The sequence below is a fragment of the Phalacrocorax aristotelis genome, chromosome 12 (genome assembly GCF_949628215.1).
Source record: "Phalacrocorax aristotelis chromosome 12, bGulAri2.1, whole genome shotgun sequence".
In the NCBI taxonomy this organism is placed as follows: domain Eukaryota; kingdom Metazoa; phylum Chordata; class Aves; order Suliformes; family Phalacrocoracidae; genus Phalacrocorax; species Phalacrocorax aristotelis.
This window is the reverse complement of record NC_134287.1, coordinates 21,507,674-21,517,189: the sequence shown is the minus strand read 5'-3', so window position 1 is coordinate 21,517,189 and position 9,516 is coordinate 21,507,674.

Genomic DNA, 9,516 nt, shown 5'->3' with positions numbered 1-9,516 from the left:
CCTCAGCCGCAGTGCCATCCAGACCTGGCTGGACGGAGACTCATGGGACCAGGCGCCCAGGCGTAGATGTCACCTTGGGCAACTCACCCCCGTCCCCACATTTCTCCCCCCCTCCCCCGGTTTTGTTTCCCTTCGAGGCAGCAGTCGGCTCCTGCCACGGTGCTGAGCCAGCGTTTGGCACAGCGGAGCTTCGATCCCAGCTTCAAGCTCTTGTGCTATGGAAATATGGATAATAACCAATGGTATAAAAGGAGGTGATTGCGGGCAAAAATGAATATGGATGCAAGAAACGCAGAGGGATATATTCAATCCCTATTTATTTTTTGTTACTTTACACTTTCCCTTGTCCCCTTAATTTTCAATGACTGTCGCAGGTGGTGAATCTAAAAGGTAAGCAGACGTGTTCGGAGGCTGAATCAAAATTGGGATCAATGATGAATTATTAGATGAGTTTGCTTCCATAAGTTGTGCAGGATCGTTCAAAGCCGCGGCTCAGACGAGTGGCATCCCCGCTGTCACACTCCCGGCTTTCCATTACGCCGCTATCACTCACCGTTTCGCCCTTTGTGGTTCCTGTAATGATCTACACTCATTCTGTCTCGCCGCGTGTCCACCTCCCTGCACGTCAGGCACCGCAAGCCGGCTCCTGAAAACAGCGAGAAGCGTGGTGCTTAATACGTGACCGGCTTTGCTGGGGGTAATTTTCTACATGGCTGAGAAGGCGCACGTGCGGTCTTTAGGACTGAAGCACAGCCTCTGCCCTGTGTACTCCTAGACCAGGTGCGTTTTCGACATGGCTCTTCAGGAAGGCATTCCCTCCTGGAGATGATATTAAGGCTATTTCAACATGACTCTTCTTGCTCTGATTTACCGTTCTCTGCCTTTTTTGGGGGGAAGATCGGTGCCTGCCTGAAGAGCTGTGACTGCCAGGGGAAAGTGCGAGGGTTGTTAGTTCAGACGGGAAGGGACGTGATCACAGAATCACAGAATGATGATTTCCTCGCGTCCCAGAATGTGACGACGGTGATGCGGTTTCATCACATCACAGAATCGCAGAATGAGTGACGACCCGTGCTGTGCCTCCCCTTGGCCTCGGGAGCAAACGCGGGCCTGGAGCTGGTATTTTACAGGCAAGCCATTTTCAGCAGTGAAATAAGCAGCTGGATTCAGTGTGATTTTCGGTGGCCTGGCGTGCCGTGGGGGTGGCAGGGATGGGAAGGCGCAAGGTGCCGCGTCCAGAGGAGAGCACCATTATGTGGAGAGCTGTGATCTTTTAAAACATGTCTATTTCCTTTCCCTCCTCATATTTATTTGGTCACTGGAGATCATGCATTCAGGCGCCATTTATGACAATTCTTCCTCTAAATTTATACAGGTTTTTTTCCTTGTTCTTTACTGGGAAATCTTTGGGTATTTCTCATCACTTGATAACGGATACTGTACTTGTCTCAGGCTTTTACAATAGCATTGTAATGAAGAGAAACAACCACTTTTTAGTTCATTTCTTCTTCATTGTATCAATTAAGTTAGCCCTAACTTTGTGACTTTCACAGCTACCAATCATCTTGACTGAACGAGCCCCCAATAAAATGTCACTGCATTGGCTCCTTTTCTTAAGGACATGAATTTCTCATCAGCGAGAAAAATATCTTTTGGGGTTTTTTTCATCATCTTGCCTTGCCTTTAATGTGCCTCAGCTTTTAATACTTGTGGAAAAGCTTTGAATGACAGACTAAACCATTTCATTTTTATGCAGGAAATGGGTTGGTGGGAAGAAAGACTCTGCTTTCCCAGAGTTGCCTGTGGAGGCACCGCCTCTACGACTGATAAATGCTTTTCAGAGTTTGGTCCACATGCCTGTTCACTCTCTGGCAACACCTCCAAGACTCGCACAATTGCATGTTTTGTCCTGGAGGTAAAACCTCTAGTGACGGAGGTGCTCCTTCAGCCTAAAATCTTCTCTTATCGATAGCATTTATCATGTAAAATCAGCTGATTTTCAGGTGTGGGAGCAGAACACTGAACTGCTGCTGGTTTTTGCACCAAGAAAACGTGGCCTTGCTTCCTGACAGTGATTTATGCTCTCAAATCTCAAAATGTCTTTATTGGCTCTCTTTTCTGATAGCACAGGCAGAGCTATGGCGCTCTCAGCCAGGGCTATTTATACCCACGCTGGTACCGAGTGCCCCTTTCCGTACTGGTGAAGACCACTTACACGACACATGGTTTTTCTCTCCATAACTGAAAAAGGGGTTAGTGAAAAAATGCTTTGTTTCCTCCGTCCCCCTTGAAATCCCCCATGAGCGCCAGCAGTGGCTGCATGTTTGGAGAGGCTTCGTGGCTGGCAGGAGCTTGCTAGACCCGGAGAGGAGAGCTCCTCCTTCTCGCCCAGCCCATCTCACAGCAGGGGCAGAGGTTTTCCCATGCGGTGTTAAACGAAAGAGGTTCACCTCACCCTTGCTAACCTCATTCATGTAAAGTTGCCCCGGGGTTCGTGTCCAAACACGCTCTGAGATAGCAGGTTTTGTGCAAAAGCTTCGCCAGCATCCCTGCCCTCTCACCTCGCTCCGGGGGAGCGGGAGCTGTGCCTGGAGCCAGACGGAGCTGGGCATCCTGAATCACGAGGATGTGCTTTGCATGTGGCGGACCCCCATGCATTGACCCCATTCTGGGTGATATGGTCTGTTTGTCAATACTGTTTGTTTATTAATTAGCCTAAAGGAAGAGAGGCACTTCACACGCAAATGAGTCTCTGCCCGGAAGAGCTGGGAGTAATACTTTTGCCTAAGAGTTGCCTAATGCAGCTACTGAAACCCTGCCAAAGGTTTGCTTTCAGAGAGTTCCTATGGGCAATATTTTTGTAATATCTTATATCCCAGATGGGCTTTATATGTTTCCTAGAAGCCGGATTTTTTGGAAAGAGAAAATATCCCCAAACCTTTTATGTTTTCCCTTCTCCATCCTTCAGGTACTTTCGGTTTGCTCCCTGATACTTGAGGCACAAAACCAGTCTGAAGAGGGCTGATTTTGGAAAGGAGAGCATGGCAGCGCGAGGCAGGTTGTCCATCTACTGCTGTCGTAGCTTGGCATCCCTGACCTAGCGAAGCTGGCACGCTGACCTGCCACAGGCACCAAGCCATCCGAGCAGATGGGCGTGAGCGTGGCCAGAGAGGAGGCCGTGTAGGAGCGTTTAGTCTGTTAGCAAAGGGCAGAATTCCTGGACAGACATTTTAAGCCCAGGCTGTTATTTAGGGGATATGCCCCTGATGCATGCTATTTTGGGTTGCAGTGCACTTGACAGAAAATTGTAAAAAAAAGGAGGAAAAAATTTAAAATTCCTATTTCTTGATGCATCCTGCCAAGGAATCCGACGGCGATTGCTTAGCAGTGGTGTTGCTGGGTGACTGTGGATGGTGTAGGTACCTAGATACAGCTGTATGACAAACCCCATATCATTTTCAGGTATATAACCACTTTTATCTTTTATTCCCTTATTTTTCCTTGATTGCTGAATATTGTGCAGATGGCTGAGATGGAAGCTGAAAGTCTTGATTTTTAAAGCGTGGCCTATTTGACTGTACTCGCATAGGACTTGTGTTTTTGGGTGCAGAAGTGGTGCATTCAGATAAAAGGACATATGCAAAAATAAGACCTGTATGTCCTGGATGTCCCTCTTATGCTCTGTATTAGAGGTTGATTCCCATTCAGGATATAGGAGTCAATATATAGAGAAGCCCTGAGAATCTGGTGGGGGGGAGGGAATGTGAAGCTGGATCCCGTGCTGGAAGATACCCATGTCCAGATTGATTCCAGCTAACTCCAGCCAGTAGGTGAGGAATGCAGTCATCTCTGGCTCTGCAGAATATAGGAGTTATCACCTCTGCCCTTAAAATGGCCCTCCAGAGGTTCCCAGGACACTCAGTTCCCAGAGTTAGGTGTCTCTCCCATCAGGCAAGATGGATCTGGGCCCTCTTCCTTCTGTGCCCTGGACCTGGACCAACTAAAATTACATGAGTGTTGGCAGATGTATGTCTAATCTGTTCTTAAAAATTGCCAGCGAGTTTCACAACCTCCTTTGCTAATTTGCTCCAGCGCCTAATTATCCTTTCCGATAGAAAATGTCCCTTCCTGCAAGTTAAAACCTGTTACTTCTTGTCCAGCTTTGTTTGAACATGGAAAAAAAGTGGTTGTCACCTTATTTAAAATGACTTACATATATATTCTTTCATACATACGGACATAAATATATTTAAAATAAAAATAGTATTGAGTGTCTGCTTCCTCTTTCTAGACTAAGCAAAATCATCACAATGTTTCTAAAATGTTTATAATTTCCTATAATGCACTTTTTTTCCAGGTTTTGTCTCTCTTTTAAACAGTAATGCCAAGAGACAGACATTTTATTTTTGTTAAGGCTTTAACGGTGTTTTGTGGAGATCCCAGAAAGTTATTTGCCATTTTGTAACAGCACTGTGTTTGTTGACTCATAAACACTTGGAGGTCTTCTGTAGCCCCCAGGTCACTTTCTGCATTCTTCCACCATTGTATTTGTGTGGATTTGATTTTTCTTCCTCTATATAGTGCCTTACACTCCTCTTTATTAAATGTCATCATTAGGATGCTTGCTCCAAAATAATTTGGAATTTTAATACTTGCAATCTTTCCCAGTTTGGTGTCATCCAAAGTATACTCTCTATTCTGTCATCCAAGTTGTTAATGAAATATTGAATAGCAGCAGATCCAGGACAGACCCAGCTGGGACCCTGCGTGGTATGTTCTCCAGCACTGACAGAGAGAGGAATTTCTGTGTTTCATTTAGAGCCCTGGATGATCTAATCCACTGGATTAGACAGCAGTTACAAGAGACAATGAAAAAAGAAAAAATCCCAACCCCCCTTTTAATAAGTACTCATTTCTGGAGCGGTGTTATATAGCTTTTTCCATCTCATATTTTGAAGTGCTCTCAACATAATTCTGTTACATTTTATGGCCTTTGTTTTCTTTTTGAAGGAAAAAAAAAATTCCTACTGCCTTCTATAAATAGTCCCACAAGGTTTTGAAGTTCAACCCTGAATTAGTGAAATAGAGAAGCAGAATAGTTAAATTCAACTTTCTGTGATATTTGGCAGATTTATAATTATTTTTTTCTGGCAATGGCCTAAAAGGCATCAACACATCTTTACTGTGACAGCTGTGATTTTGCAATGGAAAAAAGGCAAAAATCAACAGGAAGAAGGCAAAAAAAAAATCAACTTTTTACATAAAACTCCAGCTTTTTTAGGCTAAGCTAGGTATTTTTAAAAATTAATTCTTCTAAACATTCAAAATTCTCCTTTCCCTAATGCTAAGGCCATTGCTTAGGAGAAGGCTGCCTGGTTTTGACTGAAACATCCTATCCCATTTAAGGAAATTGTCTGGGAAGAAGCAGAACCTCCCTGGCTGAGGCCAATCTGAACAAATGTGCATTAAATAAGAAAAATGACAAGGTGTCATTAGGCTTTGTGAAAAACTTTAAAGGCTCTGGAGGTTAAGGAATAATTTCAGTCCTGATGGCTTTTTTATATATTTCATTTCCCTCTCCCTTCAATCCATGCAAGACATACTCTGTAATGATTTTATCAGCAAAGTTCAAACTTCAGCCATGTTTAACAGATCTAATAGATCCAAAGTGTTCAATCATTCCTGGTTACTCAGCCTGGCTTCCTGCATACCACAGGTCAAAGGACCTCACCTGGTTATTTCTGCACTTTGGTCTCACTCGCTCTAACCCTGTTCGAGGCATTCAGAAATCACCATGTAGACGCATGAAATGTGGTTAGACAGACTCACAGACAAAGAAAAAGAATTGGTTAAATGCTTTTGCAACAAGATAGGATGGATTTATTCTCTAATCCTCTTTTTTCATCCAATTTTAAGACATAATTAATTTTCAGAGTTTGGCAAGATAAAGCATCTGGAAGAAGTAGGCAACAGACTGTGCAGGGCCCTGTTCAATGTATAATCTTGTATCAGGCCTCGTGGGACCCTGGGACGGCAGCATCCGTGGGTACCGCTGCCTCAGGGCGGTCCCTGTCCCTGTGCCTCCCCACCAAGCGTGTCCACCTTGCCAATGGTGTAGGCGGTGTCACCTCCTGGTCTCGGATATCTGCAGCTCAGCTAACTTCATGCCTTGGCATCTAATAACATTTCCCCTTTTGCAATAGGAAATCTGAACTTGCATGACTTTATTTTTCTTTCCATTTAATTTGAAATGAGTCAACTCAATCTGAGGTTATTTTCTACGACTGGTTCTATAAAGTCTTTAACCGTCTCTAGCGAGGGCAAATTTATGTTCGTGTCACCTCCTATTGTTTGACCCTCTATTTAGTGAGGACCTCTGTCACTTACTACATCTGTTAGCAGTAGCATTTTTGGGCCAGGAATGCAAAGGGTCCCACAAAAATCTCTCACAGCAATGTTTCTCTATTGTCATTAAACTCTTGAATCCTTACCTAAACCTGACTGTCGTGCCTGCAGCAAGTCCCTTGGTTACTCCAGTGATTCCTTCTTCCCTAATTGTCTTCTGGTTTGTGCAAGGTCCACCACAACATTTATTATCCCGCCTACTGCTCTTTCATGTTCTATGTTCTCCTTCCTCACTTGCTTTTTCCTGTTTATTAACATTACATGTGATTAGTATGTCGTTCTCTCATCCTCTCCTCTGTGCTTGTGTAAACCTCTCAAGAGCTACAGCAGCCTGTGTCCCAGAAGACAAGTACTTTTTGGTACTTTCATGGACCCTATTCATGGAAAAGGTTCTTGCCCCACTCAACACCTGCTCCAGCATTTGACTTGCAGACTGTACTGGGACAGGAGCAATAAAACAGAGTATTAAAAAATACTGCATTCAACCTCTCTCTCCTCACAAATAAGTTGCTCAGCTTCCATATGTGTAAAAGTCTTTTCTGGCTTTTTTTTTGTTTGGTTTTTTTTTGGTGGGTTTTATTTTTTTGGAAGGTTCCTAAAGCTGTCAATATGAACTCAAGAATCACAGCCTGAAAATCAGAATTTTCCAAAAGACTTGTTTGCTGATCCAAGCTCATTTATTTACCTTCCCAGCTAGAAAAGACTCATCTAGGTAAGTAGCCAAGAACAGGAGGGTACAAATGGAGAACTGGAAACAGAGTTTGGCTCGGGTTATATTGACTTTGGCAAAAAGAAGTTATGAAAAATTATACCTCAGATAAAAATAAATTATAATCTGCAAGCGTTTGAATTAGAGGACTTCTCCATGTAAACTTAATAAATGAATGTTAATTCAGTTACCAATTTGTAGCTATGAAACATAACTAGTGATGTGATTCCTTGGAACTTGTTTTGGAAAAGATTGCATAACCCATGAAGCAATTCTTCACAAAGGGCATAAAAGTGTCAGCTTATGTATAATTTATGCAGCTAATGTTAGTTATGGTCTGTTTAATAGTACTTAATGCTGCTGTATGACATCATTCTTTCATTTACCAATAGAAAAAATAAAAAGACCAATCAAAAACATTTTAAAGCCTAAAATATGCATTAGTTTTGATTTTTTGTTTAAATTGTGTAAGTCAATAATTATCACTAGTATGTAAAGAGTTTTTAAAAGGACCAGCTGTCATACACAGTCTACATATTTACTGTTTAGTTAGTTAGTTAGTTTAATTACGGTTTACTCGCTGTGTATGTGTTAACTAATATACTGTTAATGCGCCTTGAGCAATTCATTTTGCCAACAGCAGAGTAACTGGCTGTATACGCTTGCCCCTTTATTAGTGGCAATTATTAAATCCAATTTTAGTTGTACTTACTACATTTCCTCCGCTGCCTACAGGGCATCCCTACGGGAGGGTTATGACTTAGTGCTTCTGTTCTGCCTTTACGTCCTTTTACCCTCTCCGTGCCCTGGGGAGAGGCAGCCGTAGCGGGGGAAGAGCGGGGTCAGGGTGGGTCAGTGTACCCACAGGAAGGCACGGCGACACCTCTCCTTGCCTTCAAGGAAGAGGGAACGAGCCCGCGTCCAGCGTCCAGCTGCAAAAAGCCCTTTCCTTAGGTTTGGAAAGGAGCGAGCTTTTCTTTAACTGGGCATGAGATACAGAGGCATTAGGTAGCGCCAAAAGTCAAAAGCCCTTAACGCCCTTGTGGTGCCCAGCCTTATCGAGGTCGTCAAGGCTGCTGTACGGGAAGCTGAACAAAGGGAGTTACTCAGTTTGAGATCCTTGATATAAACCTTTTGCCCACTGCAAGTCAATGTACCGGGCTTATTAGAATATTGGGCAAAAAGTGCCTTTTATTGTGAACTCTCAGAAGGTCAATAGACAAATGGATTGGTTTACAGATATCCTCTCTTCTCACTGAACTATATTCTCACTGGATGTCTTTTTTTGAGAGCAGAGATGCTGTCTTGTGGCTTACAGGCCACATTTCCTAATCTGCTGTGCTGGCTCGTGCTCTCATGACAAAAATCGAGTTTGTAATGCTCCTAGCAGGCGAGCTGGCCCCGTGTTGCAATTACCACCACCTGCCTGTTACGCCAACTGTAAGATCTCCACTTGGCACGGCTGGTGAAACCTGGGCTACAGTTAAATGGGTGGAAACTGCTCATTTTGCAAGTGGTGATCTCAGTCTCTCACACACTTTCTAACTTTCCTTTCCAAATATTCCATGCAATGCCACTTCAGTGGTCCTGAGGCATTCTTTTTGGTTTACCAGATCCCAATGGCTTTCACAAAAGATGAATAATTAACACATTTCATTGTTGATCTTGGTCCACAATTGTGTCTATCAGAAAAAATTACTGAGGTCCCTTAGAGGAAGCATGGTAATTTTTTGAAACAAATTTTGTAAGTGATTTGCAACAAAAGTGATTCCAGGGCCCCCAGATGTTCACCAGGACATAGATGGATAAGTTTAAAGAACATCAGAGACTCAGATCTTGAAAATTCTAAAATTGTGAGTTGAACCGTGAAATGTAGATTCTGTGAGCAAAGCAAGCACCAGCTCATCGGCGTAAATGATGGATGTGAACTTTTGTGGTTGGAAGCCTTCACCAGGATTTTCTGTTACTAGCCCCGCTTAGAAAACTCCCATCCCAAATGTAAATCCTGACGCAAAGAGCAGTGAAATCAGCAGGAGTCTTTCCTTTGGCTTTAACCAGATGGGACCAGGTCCTTCCTTCACCTTCCGAGGCAGCTGGCTCTCCCCTGGCTTTGCTGGATCAAAACTGCTGGGTACGTGGTGAAAGTCCACCACCATTACCAGACTGAACAGTACCAGTGGTTTGAGCACTAGGCTATCGGTAGCCTCAGGGGTAATGAAAAACTGCCTTGTTTAATCTTCTGTTTAAATCCAGCCTACTTACTGCAACTGGTTTTCATATGAAAGCAATCCAACCGGCAGCTCTTGGGGCTGTAGTAATGTGAAAATACAGAATTCTTCATGAAAATTCCTTTGAAACAACAGGAAACTCAGTGTCCCACTTCCAATACAAATTACTTTGGA